Here is a 22,256-nt window from a genome sequence, read left to right on the forward strand (position 1 = left end):
ACTCGAGGACGAGTTAAGTGTGGGGTAGTGATATTTGGATATAATTCTATATTTTTGGTCCATTTCTTATCTTGCATTTTGGTGTTTTGATGTTAATATGTGCGATGTTTGAGCTTAATTATATTGTTTTATGTGTAAGATCATTGGACTATGAAGACGAGTGATGGCTGTATAAAAAGGTGATGAAAATACAAGAAAGAGCATGAAAACATGAAGAAGCCAAGCTAGGCACTAGACGAGGCAATGCCTGGCTTAAGGACACCATGATCTCGCGCCAGGCCTGGCCTCGCAAGGCTCCAGGCGCGTCCCAAGTCTAGCCCCGCCAGGTCATGCGCCAAGTACCCCCAGTCCGCGAATTAAAATATTTCCTGCCTAGTTTTATCCTTGGAGAATCCGACCCTAGCTTATAAATACTTCTTAAACGTGTTTAGTGAGGGTGGGACATGATTTGGAGGAAAAAACACCTCGTGGAACAAATTTTGAGGGAAAAATCATAGAGTTCTTCATTCCTTCCCTCTTTCTTTGTAATTTATTTATGTAAAATACTTGGATAATTGTTACTATGAACATGAGTGGCTAAGCACTCTAGTTACTAGGGTTGTGGTTGTCATGACTATTGGCATTCATTAATTGCATCTTCGTTAATTCGAATTATCATATCATGGTTATTTCTTTAATTCTAGTTTTAACTTGTAAATTTTTGCAGTTACCGATTCACCCTACTATCTACGTTATGTTTGTTTAAGAAATGTTTAGATTGTAAAAGAATTAAAGAAAGCTTGTTTCTGAATCCGTGGCTGGGGGAAAGATTTCGCTGTCAGGATAGGAATATACCTAATGGTCTTGCTTAGTTGAATGTCGTATTTTCTTCGTTCATGATAGATTTTATACTATAGAAATATAGGATTGATATATTGTGTATAGACAAATAGTATTGTGGAAACATGTTATTTATATAAATGATATGGTTAACTAGTAACCATAGACAATTCAAATTCACATGTATAATTACGAACTTAATAGGATTGATAAACCGGCCACAACTCTGAAATCTTTACCTTCTCTAATTAAAGTCCAAATCACAACTTCTTGTGTTCTTGTTAATTTAGTGATTACTTGTTTAATTTTTGCAACAATAGATTAATAGAAAAAATAACATTCTTGATTACCTTGGGCAGTAAATTGATTTTAGTTAGCTTAGTTAACGATTATTCTAAATCTCTATGGGTTCGACATCCAACTTTCGATCCACTTTATTACTTGACGGTCACGTATACTTGCATGCACTTTTGGAACCAACACATCCAACTATGGAATAACTTGGATTGCTCATAAATTTTCCCCAGGGCAACTCATTTAACGGACTATCCTACAACATGAATCTCAGCTTCATCTTACTCATCATCACAAACCACTCATGGACCTTATCCTCCCTCTCATTTGAATTTCCATAACACGTACTAGATTGTATCCAGTATATTGTACTACACAACTATTTAGATTCTATTGACAAACCTTTTCGGAACAACACGCCGAATGGGAATTTATCCACTGTCTCTGCCTACTCTCTAATTACTCAAAATATACACCACAACGTGTCACGACCCCAAAATCCCACCTTAGGTAATCATGATGGCACCTACTCTCTAAGACTAGGTAAGCCTAACACATGCTGAGTTAGTAATAGATTTAAACTATTTAATCAATAAATGTAAACCTGTAAATGACCTACAGAGCTGAAAATGGCCAATAGTTATATATTTTTCAAAATTGGTAGTTCGGAGTCATAAGCTCTATTGAAATACACTAGGATCTCTAAGTATAATATTGTTTTGAAATGAAGATAAACAGTAGTAAAGATAATATTCGAAGGTGACTTCGAGGTCTACGAAGATCAAGCAGGTATACCTTGAAGTTTTCAGCCGCGCAGACACAACTCTCAAAACTAACATGATTAGAAGTGCCTGGATCTGCACAAAATTGTGTAGAAGCATAGCATGAGTACACCACAGCAGTACCCAGTAAGTATCAAGACTAACCTCGGTGGAATAGTGACGAGGTAAGTCAAGGCACTCACTAGACATAAAACCTGTGCAAGATATTATAAAGCTAGCAGTGAAAAGAACATCAATGTAAGGTGAACAACGTAAAGATTATTAATATAAAACCAACAAAGGAATAATAGAAACACAATTGGTAACAAGAAGTAAACGGGTAGTAAAACAACAACATAATTAGAACAGAGATGAAATCTGAATGATCTCAAATCAGGAAAAAAACAAATGACAATTCAAGTAATCAAATCGTTCCCAACGCATAACTTATAACAAGAATTACCCCGAGGCACCACACCTCATAACCACAAATCATAAGCCACAATTCCGAATCTTACACTCATGACACATAGTGCCCACATTATCAATCACCTTCGCACGGCAAAGTCCACGTGCTACCATGTATATTCTATTTGTGTCAAATGCCAAAAGAAATGTTCAAAAGGTTTATTTAAATACAATAAGGTATAGTAATAATCTTGAATAAAGTAAGACGTCAAATGAGATAATGAGTTTATTTTAGAAACCAAATAAAGTAAAATAAAGTACAATTTATACAAAATAGTGTATCAAATAAGTTTAGTTCAGAAATCAATAAGGTCAAACAAAATAACATTTTTTTTAAATTAAGTAAAATATCATATAAGTTAGCGAATTAAATATAGAATTTGTTAAAGTAAGGCGTGATAACAATTACAAGTAAAGTAAAACATCAAATAGGGTAATGAGTTTAATACGAGAACCCAATTAAAGTAAAATATGATAATCATTTAAAAATAGTAAAGCACCGAGTGAGATAACGAGTTCTATCTTAAGAGTCACATAAAATAAAGCATGTTAATAATTCTTTTATTTAAAGTTGTTATGTTACCAACAACTCAATAGAGTATGAGATAATGACTCCACGCAAGTAAGTTCAACTTGAAACTCAATTCACCAAGTAACAGAGAGGCACAGATTGGCACATTAAAGTAACATAACAAATCAAGTAGAATACATGACTCACACAAGAAGTCATTATCGTTCCAACACAAGAATAACAACAATTAACCAAATACGATCAAATTACAAGTGAAATGATTTAAGGAAAAATAATAATTGTTCAACCAACAAGTCATTCCAACATAGAATGTATAATGAGAATCACAATCGAGGATAACTCTACAGTCACAAACATTTACTACATATCAAATCTGTTGTGGCGCGCAACCCGATCCCACCATATCATCATATATTCAAATCATATTCCTTCCTTATTTCTTCATATCATATCATATCAATATCGTTGCGGCGCGTAACTCGATCCCACCATATCATCATCTGTTCAAATCATATTCTGTCCTTATTTTATCGAATCATATCAATACCGTTGCGGCATGCAACCCGATCCCAAAAATTTCAAATTATTAACATAAATAACTCAACACCAATATTTTCGAAATATCAACACAAAATAATAAATGTAAGAAACATTTAAGATCCACTTATACAACTGAGAATATCCAACACTTCGAAATCCAAACCTTATCGATTCATCAATACAAGAATAGCTAAACGGCTAACGTAAGAGAAATAACATAATAGTGTGCATTGAGTAATATAAGGACAACACATGTGATAAAAAAGAGGTAACAACTTCAATTAAAGCATATAAGAGTAAGCTTAACAATAAAAGATATAACATGAAATGAAAACTTCAACTAAATTCATGAAAGAAGTCTAACAGTCTAAACTGGTTAAATACTACATATAAGCCCGTGTACACGCTCATCACCTCGTGTACACGTCTTCCACGTGATTCAAATAATACAATCAACCCAAATCCTAAGGGTTCGTTTCCCCCACACAAAGTTAGGCAAGATACTTATATCAAATAAGCTAAATCAATATATTAATAAGCCCTTCCCGCACAAATCCACTTCTGGATGGCTCGAATCTATCCAAAATTACTTAATATCATAAATAAAAGCCATAAGAAACAATTCTGAATAATAAAGATTCGATTATTAACTAAAATCAAAAAGTCAACCTTGGGGCCACACCTCGGAACCCAACAAAACTCACAAATTTTGAACACCCATTCCGATACGAGTCCAACCATACCAAAATCATTCAATTCCAATCTCAAATCGACCTTCAAACTATCAATCTATATTTTAGAAAGTTTTTACTAAAACCCCTAATTACTCCAATTCAAATCATTTATCAAACACTAAAATCGAGGTTGAAATCGTGAAATAATAACAAATCCAAGTCAAAAATACTTACCCTAATCCAAGTAGTAAAAATCCCCTCCAAAATCTCCCAAAACCGAGCTCCAAAACCTTGTGAGAAAAAGTAACTAAATTCTGAAACAAGAAAAAATAAATGCAGTAGTTGTCCCAGCTCGAATCAGGTCCTAGATGATACCGAAACTCATGTTTGATAAGCTCAACATGATTCTTGTGATATTACATCCAAGATATCCTCTTGAACCTGCTCGCGCACTCAAAACCCCGAAAAGAGGTCATCTTGAACCGATATTGGACATGGTCAAACTTCAAATCCTTAACTTAACTAGTTTCTCAACCAATGATCCAAAACATACTCGAGCCCCTCGGAACCCCATCCAATCATACAAATAAGTACAAATATATCATCCAAACCTATCCAAAGCCTCCAAACACCCATGAGAACATCACAATAAAGAAACGAGGCTCAAATCGAATAAAATTTCTCTTAAATTGTTACATCTTCATTCTTTCAAAAGAGTGTCTGAATTATAATTAAACACTTCGGATTACTTTCAAACTTTTCACACAAGTTCAATGCAACTATATAGACCTATCCAAAGTCTCAAAACACCAATTGGAGCCCAATAACATAAAAGTCAACTCTTGGTTAATTTTATGAACTCTTAAGTTCTTTAAATTGACATCTTTCGGAAAATAGTGTCGAATTCTTCTAGGGACCTCTGAAACCAAATCCGAACATATGTACAAGTCCAAAATCATTAGACGATCCTATCAGAACAATAAAAACCCGATTCCGAGTCTGTTTACCCAAAAGTCAAACCTTGGTCCACTTTTCTGATTTAAAGCTTCTAAAACGAGAATGATTCTTCCTAATCAATCTCGAACTGCTCGAAAACCAAAACCAACCATACACGCAAGTCATAATACATAATATGAAGCTACTCAAAGTCTCAAACCATCGAATGGAACGATAAAGCTCAAAATGACCGATTGGATCATTACATTCTCCCCCACTTAAACATACGTTCATCCTCGAACGTGTCACGAGTCGTTCCAAATCCATCAAATCATTGTATAAAATTTCCATACACATACCCATGAGTGATCTCACACCACCTCAACCTATATAACTCCGACAACATAATCTAACCAAAGATCTTTACCTTAACCTTAGCTCACAACCCTTAGAACCCAATCTCCAACTTCTGAAATTCATTATAATACATGATTCTCATATCTATGTGTTGTATAAGTCTGAATCAAGTTGCATCAAGTCATAACCATACCCCAAGTGTACTCTGTAATGACTCGGCCGGTTGATTCGTGTATTGTAGCCATGTTCCCCTATTTATTGCTTCTTCTATGCTTATTTATGGTTATGTGACTTTTTGGGATGGTTGGTTTGGTTTTGGGGTTGATTCGGAGAGAATTGAGACATTTAGTCCAAAGGTTGAAGGCTTAAGTTGAAAGTGTTGATCGGAGTTTGACTTTTGTGTAGACGATTTCGGAATGGAGTTTTGATGGTTCTGATAGCTTCGTATGGTGATTTTGGACTCAAGCATATGTGTGGATATTGATTTGGAGGTCTGTAGGTCATTTTGGCTTGAATTACCAAAAGTTGGAAGGTTGAAAGTTTGGAAGGTACAGAGGTTTGACCGAGAATTGACTTTGTTGATACCGGGTGTTGACGGCCAATTTTGACCCTCCCTTTTAAAATTAATTTATTTATACTTAATAATTTACAATGAATGTTTTGAAAGAATTTTCTATCAATAGTACCTATATTCACAAATTAACTAAGTATTATTAGTTTTGAAATTAATAATTTTAGTATTGGTATTATGTAATTATAAATATATTTATTATTTCAAGATTATTAAAATAATTTTTATATAGATAACATAGGCTTTATAGTTAATTTAATGAATTTCTCTTTAATTGCTAATTAATTAGATTACTATGTTGATAATTCAAAACTAGTGTTATAATTTAGAAAATAAAGTATTTTAGAAATAATTAATTACAATAATTAGTAGCATATTTGGTAGCTATAATTTTACTACATTTATTGAAAATAATTAAGTTTATTCAAATTAATTTCAAAGACGTTAAAGACTAAAGGGCTATAATTGCAATTGCATTCCTAAACACAAAGTGGCTATTTTCTAATCGAAAGCGGCCTAAACACAAGCCCAATCCGCTAACAACGCAGTCCATGTCGACCCTCATTTGCCACTTTGGCTATCTCTGACCTCCTATATAAGCCAATCCGCGCGTTCCACGCCGCCCATCTCTCATACTCACATAAGAAACAAACATGCAACTGAGTCATTGATTCATCCGATCAACGGTACATAATTTTTCTTGATTCCGCTTTATTTTTAATGCCTCCCAGATCCAATCTCAGTCATTGAAACATATGGATCCGACTGGTCACATATTTTCTCGATAAAATCTGTTAATACCAAATTATCAAGGCCATTGCTCAAATGATCTAACGGTCGAGATCTCTTCCTCCCACTTTAACCTAGAGACCAATTGGTCTCACCCCAGAAACCCTAATCATTTCACTATCGTCCCAGCCGCCCCCTTTTCCTTTTCCTCTCATTTTTTTCTCTCACGCCTCAGACCATCAGTCCTAGAAAACCTTGCACCAAGTCATGTAAGGTTATGAATCATGACCCCGAATCATTCCCTATGTCTTCTGACTCCACAAATCTCGCAGTCATCTCCCCGTTTCATCATAAAAATTTCAAATCTTGGGTTTTCTTACCCAAACACAAACATGAAACTTCAGTCTTCATATCTTCTGATGATGTGATGAAATTAGAGCATGCATGAGCTCCTTGTGATAATTATTTTAAACCAGTCAAATGCAATGACCTCTGGACCTTCGGCATTTGTCCGATAGGTTTTTCATTCGTCATGGATGTCGCGCACTCATGGTACGATTCTCACTCGTTTCCCCTCTGATTCACTCTGATATTTCACTCTGATTTTACCTCATTTTCTATCATCATTAATCCTTCATCATCCTCTACTACCACAATTTGAATTTGAAACCCTAAGGCTCAACGACCACTATAAACAGCAGTCTTAAATGCTCTCACTACAAAGACACCAACTACACCCTACATTTTGAAGAAATTAAGCTACAGTAGAGTGCTTCTTAGGTTTTTCGTTTGAAATATTGGGTTTTACTCAAACTCTGTTTCTCTATTTCTTTTGGCTCTAAGTTTGTCACTGGTTGAAAGTTGAGCTTTGGGTTTCCTAAAAGGCTAACTTGAGTACTCGTGTGGTTTGCTGCCTTCGAGGAGGTCAGTAAAATCTCAACCCTATCTTTCTTTGTTCGTTTAATAATGTATTCATGGTTAATAAATGATGTCGTTAATAATGTATTCATGGCTAACAGTTTTATATGCATATTTATGACATATGGTTGCTAAATAGGTTCTAAGATCATGAATTTCCTTTGGTTACTGAAATTAGAAGTTCTGTAACGGTTCCCATTAACATGTGATGACCCATCTCTGTTGTTAAGTCTTAGAAACAGCCTAATAACTCTAAAACTATCTTGATGTTTGGTTTCTGTTGGATTTCCTTGATGTTCTGTTAAGTACTGTTATTTTTGCCTTAAGTGTTATCTACATTTGTAGTAGCTCACCTGATAAACTAGACATAAACAAGTATGAATCTATTTTAGTGATACGGTGAAGCTGTCATTTTGCTTTGAAGATGTTAGTTTATCCTCTCCTTTAGCGTGCTTCTGTTCATCTTGTGAACTCTCTAGAAGTCATTGATTCTCTGATGAGCTCATGGTTGTCTGATCATACTGTATAAACATGATTTAAGCATACTGCATCCTTGCATCATCTTTGTTTGCATTTTGAAGTGCATCACACGCTTGACCAAAGTTGTGAGGGTTTGTTTAAGTTCGGGTATTCTACTTATCAAGCTAAGATGCTAAAACCAAGTTCCACTATGCCTGAAATCCTATACTTGACCTGTCTAACATATTTCCCTAATGTGATAACATCCCTACACTTTTTTGAGATTCATGCAGTGATATTGTTAGCTTAATGATGATAACACTTTTGAAATAATATGACTCTATGCTATATGTCTCTTGTACGTGTGATCCTGCCCTCATTTGATTCTTCAATACTTTTTGCTTGCCCTCTATGACCACGTATATGTATATATTGTCCTTAGAACTTCATTGGGCCTATATGAGTGAACCAGACCTAGTTCATGAACTTTGAATAAACCTGCCTTTGCTATTGTTTGAGTATAACATCATGCTTTGCTTTCTACATGGATTAGTATAAAGTTAAAAATTCTTAGAACGGAATAATCATATTCTGAACCTTAGGGTACGCAAGACTGTTAGCTTAAGATTATGTCGGAGGTTTAATATGATGTTATGAATCTGTAACCATGTTAATATCCTTTAGGAATGCTAATTATGTTCCTTAGTATGTATTTCTGTTGATGTGCTTTAGATGTTCTAATTGAGTCCTGTTAATCTGCAATATTGTTAACCTCCTTGGAAGTTCTGATTGAGGATATGAGTCTGTGACCTTGTTAATATCTCTTAGAAGTTCTAACTATAGTTGTTAATCTACAATTTTGATAACACTATTTAGGAGTGATAATGGTTTGATAAGGATACCTCTGTAAATACTTTTTTATAGGAACTCAATTGATGTGGTCAACCTACACCTCTGTTAATAGTATTTAGATGTTTATGCTGGAGCTGTTAATTTGTATATATGTGTTAGAATTTGATACTTATGCTATTAGAAAAATGTGTCCATGCCCAGAGCTTCATATGTTTAAGTCATGCACTTACTTCATTCTTGATATGTAGGATCTAAGTGTTTGAGTTCCTAACAAGGACTTAATGATGCCTTTGTCTCTATATGAGAAGTTGATTCTTTTAAGCATGACTAGCATACCATTTACATTAAGTCATGTACTTTGTTAAATAGTGATTACATCACGAGGATGGGTTGTCTTCTAATCCTATAAGTATTTTATATTATTGTTATGAAAAGTGTACCCGTACTTCTGTGGCATGGTGTCACTTTGATATTGAGATTCACATTGAACTACCTCGTTGGCACTTACACCTATATGGAAGAATAAATCTAAGTAATTAGGGGTATTTGGGAGTAGAGTTTAGTCCTAGGTTGAGCTACTCTATGTAATGACCCGGTTGGTCGTTTTGAGTATTTTAGCCCTGATCCCCTATTTATTGCCTCCTCTATGTTATATTATGGTTGTGACTTGTCGGGATTGTTTGGTTTTGGTTTCTGATGAGTTTCAGAGTGAAATGGGACACATAGTCCCTAAGTTTGAGGTTTAAGTTGAAAGAGTTGACCGTAGTTTAACTTTTATGTAGACGACTTTGGAATGGAGTTTTGATGGTTCCAATAGCTCTGTATGGTGATTTTAGACTTAGGAGCATGTTCGGATGTCTATTTGGAGATTCGTAGGTCGTTTTGGCGTGAGTTGGTTAAAGTTAGAAAGTTGAAGGTTTGGAAGGTTGGAAAGTTTGACCAGGAGTTGACTTTATTAATATCAGGGTTGGATTCCAATTCCAAAAGTTGGAATAGGTTCTCCATGTCATTTATGACTTGTGTACAAAATTTGAAGTCAATCAGAGTTGTTTTGGTATGAATCGACATTAGTATTGAAATTCAGAAGTTCATAATTTCATTAGGCTTGAATCGGTGCGTGATTCATGGTTCTAGTGTTGTTTGATGTGATTTGATACTTTGAGCGTGTTCGTATGATGTTTTACGACTTATTGGTATGTTTGGATGAGGTCCCGGGCGGCCTCGGTTGAGTCACAACCCTAGTGAAAATTTATCTACTCATGCTTAAACTAGAAGAAATAGGAGAAGAAATGATAATTAAACCCATATTGATAATTAATATGACAAAATCTATGTTCAAATAATTCAAAATAGCAAAAACTACTAAAAAGAGTAAAAGCAACCGTCTACTATAGCAGTTGATGTCAAAAGTTAACCTAAAAAAGTGAAACTCTTCTATTTATACAAAGTTAGAATTTTCGGACAAAAATGCCCTTTCGGAGGTTCTGCGGTCGCACAATTCCATGCACGGTCCGCACTTTTCTTCAGCTTGACGGAAGTGAAAATCTGCGGTTGCATAATTCTGATCTGCGGCTGCAGTGCTTTCTTTATGCGGTCCGCACAATTCTTAGTGCGGTCGCACCTTGCTTTTCTGCAGTCTGCACAAATATGAGTGCGGCCGCGTGGCTCTTCTTTTGCGGCCGCACAATAATTTTGCGGTCCGCACTTTGAGATGCAGGTTCTCTGAACTTTTGCTCTAACCCAGCTTTTGTGGCCGCACAATTTATGTGCGGACCACACTTTGCACATTTCTCTGATGGGGGATTTCTTCATAACCTGCATTCGCAGATGATATTTTGCGGTCCACACTTCTGAGCTTTTGTGCCTATTTTTGTCCTTTAGTTCAGATTACTCCTTCTTGAGTTGGATTTCATCTTGAGAGCTCATATTCCAATATTCCTGCAATTAAGCACATTTTATCAGCTTTCAGGAACACAATTAACCGCTCTTAGACTAAAACGATAGCTAAAAGGCGCTAATAAGTAGTCAAAATCCCACTTATCAACTCCCCAAAACTTAAGATTTTGCTTATCCTCAAGAAAATAAAGTGGTTCCCAACTCCACAAGCTAAGAGCCATTCCAGATAATCAAAGGTGAATCAATCACACATCAATTGGGACCAACAATTACCCACACCACTTATGAATTGTTAACAAGGCAACAAGTTAAAATTTTAAGCACAAATAGTTCTAATACGACACTCGAGCATCAAGAGTTTACTTTATTCATCAAGGAAGATCTCTCTTTCATATAGGTCATTGTGGATCCCAAACTCCTCCTCCTCTACTCTCCGTTTAACTATCTCACTTAATATTTTAGCACTCAATCCATATATTTGTGAAAGGTTCGCTCGTCTCTCTCAAAAGAATGCCGCAAGTACGATTTTAAGTACCATAGGCTTGCCCCTCATGTAAATCACCACTAATGTAAGCTCACCCGGCTTGAAATCACATAGGGCATTTTCGAAATGCAATGAAGGCTTTTTGACTAAGGTTGGATATGCTATGATATAATGGGTTCATCTTTCCTTTAGCACTCCATTTTCTTTTATCGGCTCATGTTTTGCCAACTCTTTGAGGCATTTTCTTTTCCTTAAGGGAACTAGAGATACTTAACATCACTCTTCCTTTTTCATGATATTCAGTTTGTTTCTTCTTCTTTGCTTTCTCCATGCTTTGCATCATTACTTTTCTTTGAATCCATTTAACTTTTCAACTTATTCACTTTCTTTTTGCATTTTTCTTTTTCTTGCTCTTTCTTTTTCTTGCCTTTCCTTCTCTTCATTTCTTTTCTCTTTTGTGCCTTGATACCTTTTTTTTAAAACTCCTCGTCTCTCCCCCAAACTTACATTTTTAGCCAATTATTTCACAAGAGTGTTAAGGAAAGCTCGGGTGCCAAGAGAGGGCCACGACAAAATGGGTCAAGGCTTGCAACATGGTTATCAAATGAGAAAGGTTTTAGGCTCAAATGGATTGACTAGGGATAACAACATTAGTGGGAAATGAAAATTTTCAAGCGGGTCAAGGAGTGCCTACAATCACTTCTCAAGCCAAGCAAAACTTAAAATTTTTTCCTAGAAACACATTCAGGGCAAGTTCTAGACCATTTGCATGGGTACTTGGACTTGCAACAACAACATCTCACCTCTCATGCAGCTGGATTGTTAAAGAGGATGGAGTCGAGGGCCCACAATGATCATATTCGAGATTAAAAATTACTATGGTTCGACTAAACCACTCGATGATTGCCTAAGTCAACACAAGAGTCAAAAGGTCACTAACTAGAGCTATTTCTTTCCAAAAAACCCTTGTTTTTAACCATAAGCATGCAGTTAAATGTGTTGGTACCAAGTGAAGCATGTTTGACTCTTCGAGCATGACTCAATTAGGTCGTTCTATTCATTATTACTACTATGCTTACCTAAATACCAAAAACAAACTCAATCCCTTAAGAAGGTTATCACGCCATCCATCGTTGGGAAGGGTCACCCCATTCACACAAAACACCTTTGGAAAGAACCGTAGCATTAAGAAAATCAAAGACTTATTATACACTAAATCATAATAAGAAGCTATTAAAGCAAAAAGAAGATACTAATTCAAAAAGCAAATCCAAAAGAAGCTACTAAGTCAAAAGGAAGACAAACAAAAAGATAAAAAAGCTATAAAACAAAAACTATTGAAAGCTAAACGAATATACATAATGAGGGAATAGAGAGAATATATACATAATGATAAAGAAGAAGAAAATAGTAATATGTTAATTACAGGCCAAATGTGTCATAGTTATCAAAAGACATAATCAGAATCATCAAAATGTCAAAGAGACTCCACCCCCCTGAATAAAAATAAGCATTGTCCCCAATGCTTAACAAAATAAGAGTATAAGAAGGGTGAGAGTGAAGAAAACTCCCTATAGCTATGTGTCCATCTCTGTGTCCCCAGCAGTGGCACCGACCTCAGTCTCCAATTGGATCTCATCATCCTCAAGTCCAGGAGTAGCTGGGTTGGTGAACATCTGACGGACTGCCTCAACAGTGTCAGCAACAAGGTTTGGCTCTTCAGACTGGCCAGCTGCTGTGGTGGGGTCTGTGGGATATGGGCCTGGGTGGTGTGGGTCCATCAACATGTCGAATAGAATATCTCCGGCTATTGCAAGCTTGGTGACCTGTCGCCGGAGCTTATCCACCGATTTCTTCAAAGCATGTGACTTCCGCATCTTATTTACTTCTTTGCCCAATTCCTTAATCACGGACCCATGTTGTACCAGAGTAGCCATGATAGTGTTCTGGTTGTCTAGGATCTTCTTCAATGTTTCTTCGACTGCGAGAGGAATCTGGGGTACCGAAGAAGATAACTTTGCTGCAACATGACTGGATATGTCAGTCAGCTCTGCAGTAGTTGTCTGCATCCAGTCGTTGAGGCTCGCCACTGTTTGCCATGATTGCACCTACAACACCCACACATTAGTAAAAAGGAAGGAAGAGATGATATCCCAAAAACACACCTAACTATATAGCTAACACCATTTTTTAGCTCCCCGGCAACGACGCCAAAAATTGATCTCGTCCAATTTCACTCCTCTCTTTGAGGTTATGAAAACAGTTGATGCAATAGTAATACCCAACAAAAGTCGGGGTCGAATTCCGCAGGGAGCTATATGAATGGGTGTTAGTAGTATATATCTTAGCGCGTCAGTTTGTATATCTAAATTTGCACTTCCGTAATATTTGGTTTTGTTTGAAAATCTAAATTAAACTACGATTGCGATTCAAAGAATGAAACTAGGAAATTGTTTTTGTTGTTTTTAAATGATATAAAAGGCCTAGGGCTATGACCTTCACCTAGGTGTTTGCCTAATGGTTTGTAAACTTTAAAGCTTGTTTTATTGGTCGGGGTGTATTATAGCTATCAACACCCATTCAATACCTCTCGGTCACAGTGTGATTTTTTCCAATTTGGCTTTCTCAAGTCCAAATGGGTATTGAACAAAATAGTTGATAAGAAGCTCAAGTCGGGTTTTACTATCTCTAGGTTCAACCTTTTAATTGGGCTTATAAATCTCTCGATTGACCTAATTTCTTTCTAGCCAAGTTTTTCTGGACTAAGTCTCTCTTTCTCAAGTAGAGACCAAGTCAAATAAGAATAAATTAATGTTTGCAATCATTAATTTTTCAAATAAAAACAAGAACAAGGCGAGATAATAAACACCCAACCATAAACAAGCAATAAATCAAACACCCATTAAGTTTACACACTAGGGTTGAGTCAGAACCCTAGTAAACATTTAGCTACTCATGCTTAAACTAGAAAAAATAGAAGAAGAAATGATAATTAAACCCATATTGATAATTAAGATGACAAAATCTATGTTCAAATAATTCAAAATAGCAAAAACTACTAAAAAGAGTAAAAGAAATCGTCTACTGTAGCAGCTGATGTCAAAAGTTAACCTATAAAAGAAAAACTCTTCTATTTATACAAAGATGGAATTTTCGGACCAAAATGCCCTTTCGGAGGTTCTGCGGCCGCACAATTCCATGCGCGGTCCGCACTTTTCTCCAGCTTGACGGAAGTGGAAATCTACGGTCGCATAATTCTGATCTGCGGCCGCACCGCTTTCTTTCTGCGGTCTGCACAATTCTGAGTGCGTCCGTACCTTGCTCTTCTGTGGTCCGCACAAATGTGAGTGCGGCTGTGTAGCTCATCTTTTGCGGCCGCACAATAATTATGCGGTCCGCACTTTGAGATGCAGATTCTCTGAACTTTTGCTCTAACCCAACTTCTGTGGCCGCACAATTTATGTGCGTACTGCACTTTGCACATTTCTCTGATGGGGATTTCTTCACACCCTGCGACCGCAAATGATATTCTCCAATCCGCACTTTTGAGCTTTTGTGCCTGTTTTTGTCTTTGAGTTCAGATTACTCCTTCTTGAGTTGGATTTCATCTTGGGAGCTCATCTTCTAATATTCCTGCAATTAAGCACATTTCATCAGCTTTCGAGAACACAATTAACCATTCTTGGACTAAAACGAAAGGTAAAAGATGCTAATAAGTAGTCAAAATCCCCACTTATCATGTTACTTACTTGTTTCATTCTATTGTTATTACTATTGCACTGTTAAATTACCCGTTCTGTCTCTTATTTATTCTAGTAGAGCCTTGACCCGGCCTCGTCACTACTCTACCGAGGTTAGGCTTGGCACTTACTTGGTACCGTTGTGGTGTACTGCTACTCTTCTGCACATCTTTTGTGCAGATCCAGGTGTACCTTGAAGTCTCCAAGTACTTGGAGACTTCAAGGTACACTTGTCGGCGACCACAATCCTCGAAGTCACCTTCTATCTATTTCTATATCTTCCTTCTTTTATTAGATACAATTGCATAGGGATGATTATGACATCGTTGTAGAGCTTGTGACTCGATATCACCAGGTTTTATGAAATTATATATGTTGAGTTATGGAGCTTTCTTCATTAAAAATCATTTGAGTATTTGAGAGTTTATTTGTTATTTCAGTAATATTCCACATGTTTGTTAGGCTTACCTAGTCTTAAAGACTAGGATCCATCACGACATCATGCAGAGGGAAATTGGGATCGTGACAAGGTGGTGTTAGAGCTTTAGGTTCATAGGTGTTATGAGTCACAAACAAGTTTAGTAGAGTCTTGCGGATCGGTACGGAGACTTTCATACTTATCTTCGAGAGGCTATGGAACTGTTTGGAAAAGTTTCACTTCTTTGATTCCTTATCGTGCGAATTTGTTGACTTCGAAATTCTAAATCTCTGTCTTTCTATTCTCTCACAGATGGTGAGGACACACACAACTGGATCTTATGATCAGACACCCGCACCCCCTGCTAGAGCCGCGAGAGGCCGGGGCCGGGACAGAGGCCAAGGACGGGCACATGGTGCAGCCAAAGTTGCTATAGAGGAGTCGCCAGTAGCTCCAGTTGTAGGGCAGGTACCTAAGATGCCTGTTACTACCCCAGTACTTCAGGAGACGCTCGCTGAGTTTTTTAGCATGTTTGTCACTCTAGCTCAGGCGAGGTTGAGTCCACTTGCTCCTGCCACATCTCAGACCGGGGGAGGAGCACAAACTCCCACAACCCACACCCTAGAGCAGCAAGTACAGGTTGACCAGGTCCTAGAGGTCATACCAGTGCATCCGGTTGTCCCAATTCAGCTCGAGGCTAGGGCATTCACGTTTGAGGGGGAGCATCTCAGGCTCGAGAGGTACAAGAAGTACACCCTCCTACTATCAACGACTTGGCTTCAGAGGATGCCTGAGGTTTTCTTGAAGAGTGCCACCGTATCATCTGTACTATGGGTATTGTGGAGTCTAGTGGGGTTGCTTTTACTACGTTTCAGCTTAAATGAGCGGCTTATTAGTGGTGGAGAGCATAGGAGTTGGGTAGTACAGCCGAGGCAACTTCACTCACTTAGGATCAGTTCTGAGACATGTTCTTGAGGGAGTTTGTTCCCAGAGACTTCATGATGCATAGCATACAGAGTTTGAGCAGTTGCACCAGGGTGCTATGACCGTATCAGAGTATGTTATCAGGTTCAGCGAGTTGTCCCGACATGCACCAGTTTTAGTCTCCACAGCCGGAGAGCGAGTTCGTCGATTTATTGAGGGGCTCAACCACAGTATTAGATTCAGCATGGCTCGAGAGTTGGATATTGACATCACATACCAGTAGGGAGTGGAGATCGCTAGGAGATTGGAGGGTATGTGGGCCCAGGAGAGAGAGGAGAGGGAGGCCAAGAGGCCTCGAGATTCTATCACATATAGTGGTGGTCGTGCCCCAGTTGTAGTCCCTCATGGTAGAGGCTATGTGAGTTGTCCTATTCATTCAGCACTTCCATCTTCCAGCGGTATTCCAGTCACTCCCAGGTCTCAGGTTGCCCATTATGCACTGCCATTGTCTAGTGCACCTCCTGTATAAGGTGCTTTCAGCGGTCAGTCCAGCCGACCAGGCCCGGGCCAGTTCCAGCAGCCACGACCTCCGAGATCTTGTTTTGAGTGTGGTGTCACTCGCCATATGATGAGGGAATACCCCAGACTCAGGAGGGGTGCAGCTCCACATACTACTCAGGCCCCACGTATTCCACATGGTCCACAGGCTTCTCAGGTTGTGGTTACCACACTAGTTGCCACTCTACCTGCTCAGCCAGCTAGAGGTGGAGGTTGGGCGGGTAGAGGTCACCCTAGAGGGGGAGTCCAGGCCAGATCTTATGCTCTTTATACTAGGACAGAGGCGGTTGCATCCGAATCACTCATCATAGGTTATTCTAGTTTGTCATAGAGATGTATAGGTCTTATTTGATCCAGGATCCACTTATTCCTATGTATCATCTTATTTTGCTCCATATATGGGTATATCTCGTGATTCCTTGAGTTCTCATGTCTATGTGTCTACGCCTATGGGAAATGCCATTGTTGTTGATCATGGGTATCAGCCGTGTTTAGTTATTATTGGTGGTTTTGAGACAAGAGTTGACCTATTGTTGCTCAGTATGGTAGATTTTGATGTTATCTTGGGTATGGACTGGTTGTCTCCCTATCATGTTATTCTTGATTTTTACACGAAGACGGTGATGTTAGCTATGCCAGGTTTGCCGCGGTTGGAGTGGAGAGGTACTTTGTATTATGTTCCTAGCAGGGTGGTGTCTTTCCTTAAGGCACAGCGGATAGTTGAAAAGGGGTGTGATGCGTATCAAGCATATGTGAGAGATGTTAGTGTTGATACTCCTACCGTTGAGTCAGTTTCGGTTGTGAGGGATTATCCAGATGTATTTCCGATGGAACTTTCGGGCATGCTGCCCGATAGGGATATTGATTTTTGTATTGATTTGTTACCGGTCACTCAGCCCATTTCTATATCACCTTATCATATGGCCCCAGTAGAGTTGAAGGAGTTAAAGGAGTAGTTGCAGGAGTTGCTTGATAAGGGTTTCATTCGGCCAAGTATATCACATTAGGGTGCTCCGGTACTGTTTGTGAAATAGAAGGATGGTTTTATACGCATCTGTATTTATTATCGACAGTTGAACAAGGTTACATTGAAGAACATGTATCCATTGCCACGCATTGATGACCTATTTGACCAGCTACATAGTGCCAGAGTGTTCTCAAAGACTGATTTGCGGTCAGGATATCATCAGTTGAAGATTCGGGAGCCGGATATTCCTAAGACTGCCTTCAGGACTTGATATGGTCATTACGAGTTTCTTTGTGATATCATTTGGGTTGACCAACACCCCAGCAGCATTCATGCACTTGATGAATAGTGTATTCCATCCCTATTTTGACTCATTCATCATTGTTTTTATTGCGACATCTTGGTGTACTCCCGGAGCCGGGAGGATCATGAGCAGCACCCGAGGACCGTGCTCCAGACCTAGAGAGAAAAGAAGTTGTATGCAAAATTTTCAAAGTGTGAATTCTGGCTTGATTTGGTGGCGTTTTTGGGTCATGTAGTGTCGAGTGAGAGGATCAAGGTAGATCCGAAGAAGATCGAAGTAGTGTAGAGTTGGCCAATGTCACTCTCCAACCTCGGAGAGCACGACCGGCGCTCAACCGAGTGAACCCGGTCGAGCAAGCCTATTAAACCTTTCCTACCCGACTCATTCATAATCCAAAAAGGGATCGCATCACCATTTGTAAAACAGGGGGGATCGGTTATATAAATATATAAACGTTGCTAGTTCATTCTTCCTTATATATATTATGCCGTAGTTGAGTTCCCAAAATACAAAACGATCCAACGACCACCCCAACCTACATACATGACCCACATAAACGTCTATGGAGCCTCTAAGAGTACAAAAGAGCAACATGATAATTCCGGCAACAAGGCCCCGGCTATACCTCAAAATATGAAAACTTATACAAAAGAAGGACTAAATGATCCCTGGGAGAAATGGGGCTCACCAAGACTGCTGTGAGGAGAGAAGGAGAGCACCACCTATCTGCGATCAGCACTATCTGTGATGGAACCACCTACATCTATTCAAAGATGAAGTGCCCCCGGCAAAAGGGACGTTAGTACTGTCGAATAGTACTAGTATGTAAGGCAAACACCAATCTTAGCAGAATGAACAGTGAAACAAAGAGAAGGCATTCATAATAATCAATAAGAGTTTCCTAGAAATACAAAGAAAACACCAAGTAAGGGTCACATAGTTTCCAATTCAATCTATCCATCTTTTTAGATTTATAATCTTTAGTGCCAAAGACACAACTCACAATGCCACCGCATTTTTACATGGAGTCCGGTCTCGGCCCGACCGGCTAAGCCATCTCAAGTGAGACATATCCATATCCACAATGTAATTCAATAATTCCAATACAAATGCCACCATGTGTACAACATTGCATCCGATCTCGGCCCGATCGGCTAAGCCATCTCACTTGAAACATAACCTCTTTCAACTGTCCACTCAATTCACATTTCTTTCCCATCTTCATTACATGGCACAAACAGCCTCATTTATTAAGTAGTTCTTGGAACTTGGGCACATTTTACAATTCAAGTCTTTCCCTTTTTATTTGTTCAAATAACATCATCATTCATGTTGATAAGTACCATCTAAAACAATTAGGGAACATGAATCTTTCAATCAAACACACTAAGGCAAACAATTCTAGTATAATCAAGTTGGAACTTACACCAATTATTCGGACACCAGGAGTTCGATTCTAAGAAGAAGAGAGTTAGCCATACATACCTCAATTGCGCTTCTTTAGACTCTACAATTATCCGGAACCCTTAGCAACCTCAATCTATTTTTGCAATATACAAATTGAACCCATAATTAGGAAAATGTTCATAGTTCTAGTTCACTTTTTATTTTTCCCACACTCTTTATCACATGCATGCAAGATGAACCACTCTCATACCCATGAAGTACTACCCTAGTACCTCATTATAGCTATGTTTGAAATTAAAAGCTGGGATGATAAAATCTTACCTTTTCGGATGAAGAAATTAGGTGCTCTACTTGAGTATTTCCAAGCTTTGAGTGATGGTTGAAGATTGATTGATGAAAATTAGGCCCTCCCTCTAGAACCCTCTCTATCACACTAGAAATATAAGAAAAATGAGCTTCAAAATGGACTAAAGGGGTGTTTTAACGGAATGGGGGTCGGGTTTTAAATTAAGAAAAATGGTGCCCCGACACAGGTCTGCGGTCGCATATGCGACCGCATAACGGTTATGCGGTCCGCAAAGTGACCGCAGAAATGGCCCTCAGGAGCCTGAACTTACGGCCCAGGTATGCGACCAGTACGCGGTCCGCATACTCGTTCTGCGGTCGCATAATGCACCGCAGAACTCCCTCCCAAAAACCCAAGAGGGGTTATGCGATCGATATGCGGTCCACATATCGATTATGCGGTCGTATAATCGACCGCAAAACTGACCTCAAGTTGGCCAAGTTTACTGCTTCACTCTGCGGCCATTGTGCGGTCCGTAGAGTGATTATGCGGCCGTATAATGGGCCGCAAAAATGCATTTTTCTGCGAAACATTTTTCTCTCAGTCCGTAGGGTACTGTTCAATCCAAAAAGTCCGAACCACGCCGGAATCTAACTTGGCACCACGAAACCCTGAGTTTTTGGTTAAAATTTTTACGGGGCCTTACATCCTCCCCCCCACTTAAGATCATTCGTCCTCGAATGAGGATCAAGGTTCACTTAACACAGTTTCAGTCATGCCACATACCATCAGCCCCAAATTTGCCCAACTTCCTAACTTTCTGAAAATTTTGCTAGAGTTTCCTTTGTAATAAGGCATATCCACCTGCCAGAGAGCCCCCAAAACTCACCTTAGCAAAATATATAGAATTAAATGAGGCAATAGAATGCAAAATAACACCAACAGAAGCCTCATGGGGGACATATAACTAGAAAGGAGTGTCTTTATATTAGCCGAACAAGCGATACAAACTTTAGGGGAAACAACTTCATAAAACTATTACATGGCTATTCAAAAAAATGAGGGTACTTTTCTTTCATTTCATTCTCGGCTTCCCAAGTAGCTTCTTCGACTTGTTGGTTTCGCCATAACACATTCACGGATGCAATTTATTTGTTTCTCAACTTCCGGACCTGCCTATCAAGAATAGCAACCGAAATATCTTCATATGACAATTCTTCACTAACCTCGATGGTCTCAACCGGCACAATAACGGACGGATCTCCAACTACCTTCTTCAACATGGGCACATGGAATACCGGGTGTACTAATGACATCTCAGGTAGTAGTTGTACACCACCTGACCTATCCTTTGAATGATTTTATACGGCCCGACATACCTCGGACTTAATTTTCCTTTCTTTTCAAACCGCATGATCCCCTTCATGAGAGATACCTTCAAGAGCACCCAATCATCTTCTTTGAACTCTAAGTATCTGCGACGAACATCCGAGTAGGATTTTTGATGACTCTGAGCAGTTTTCAACCGCTCTTTTATGATCTTAACCTTTTTCATAGCCTGATGCACAAGGTCTGGTCCTATTAGTTCAGCTTCTCTGATCTCAAACCACCCAATCGGCGATCTACATCTTCTACCATACCAGGCCTCAAACGGCACCATCTGAATACTGGCATGGAAGTTGTTGTTATAAGCAAATTCTATGAGCAACAAATGATTATCCAAGCTAGCCTTGAAGTCAAGCACACACGCACACAACATGTCCTCAAGCGTCTGAATAGTCCACTCTGCTTGCCCATCAGTCTGTGGATGGAAAGTCGTGCTAAGATTTACCTGCGTACCCAAACCTTGCTGAAATTTATTCCAGAAATTAGCTGTGAATTGGGCCCCTCGATCGGAAATGATGGAAACTGGAGCGCCATGAAGCCTGACTATTTCCTTGATATATAATTGAGCATATTGTTCCACAGTGTCGGTGGATTTAACCGGCAAAAAGTGAGCTGATTTTGTGAGTCGATCCACCATCACCCAAATTGAGTCAAACCTATGCGGCGTGCGTGGTAACCCTACCACAAAATCCATGTTGATCATTTCCCATTTCCACATTGGAATTTCTATAATCTAAGCTAACCCATCGGGCCTTTGATGCTCGGCCTTCACTTGTTGACAGTTTGAACATTTTGCCACAAAGTCCGCCACACCCCTCTTCATGTCGTTCCACCAGTAAACTTCCTTGAGATCATGATACATTTTTGTAGAGCCTGGGTGCACGGAATATCTAGAAGTATGCGCTTCTTCCATGATTCTTTCCCGAAGACCATCTACGTTTGGAACACATAGTCGTCCTTGGTACCGTAATGTACC

The sequence above is a fragment of the Nicotiana tabacum genome, chromosome 14 (genome assembly GCF_000715075.1).
Source record: "Nicotiana tabacum cultivar K326 chromosome 14, ASM71507v2, whole genome shotgun sequence".
Lineage (NCBI taxonomy): Eukaryota > Viridiplantae > Streptophyta > Magnoliopsida > Solanales > Solanaceae > Nicotiana > Nicotiana tabacum.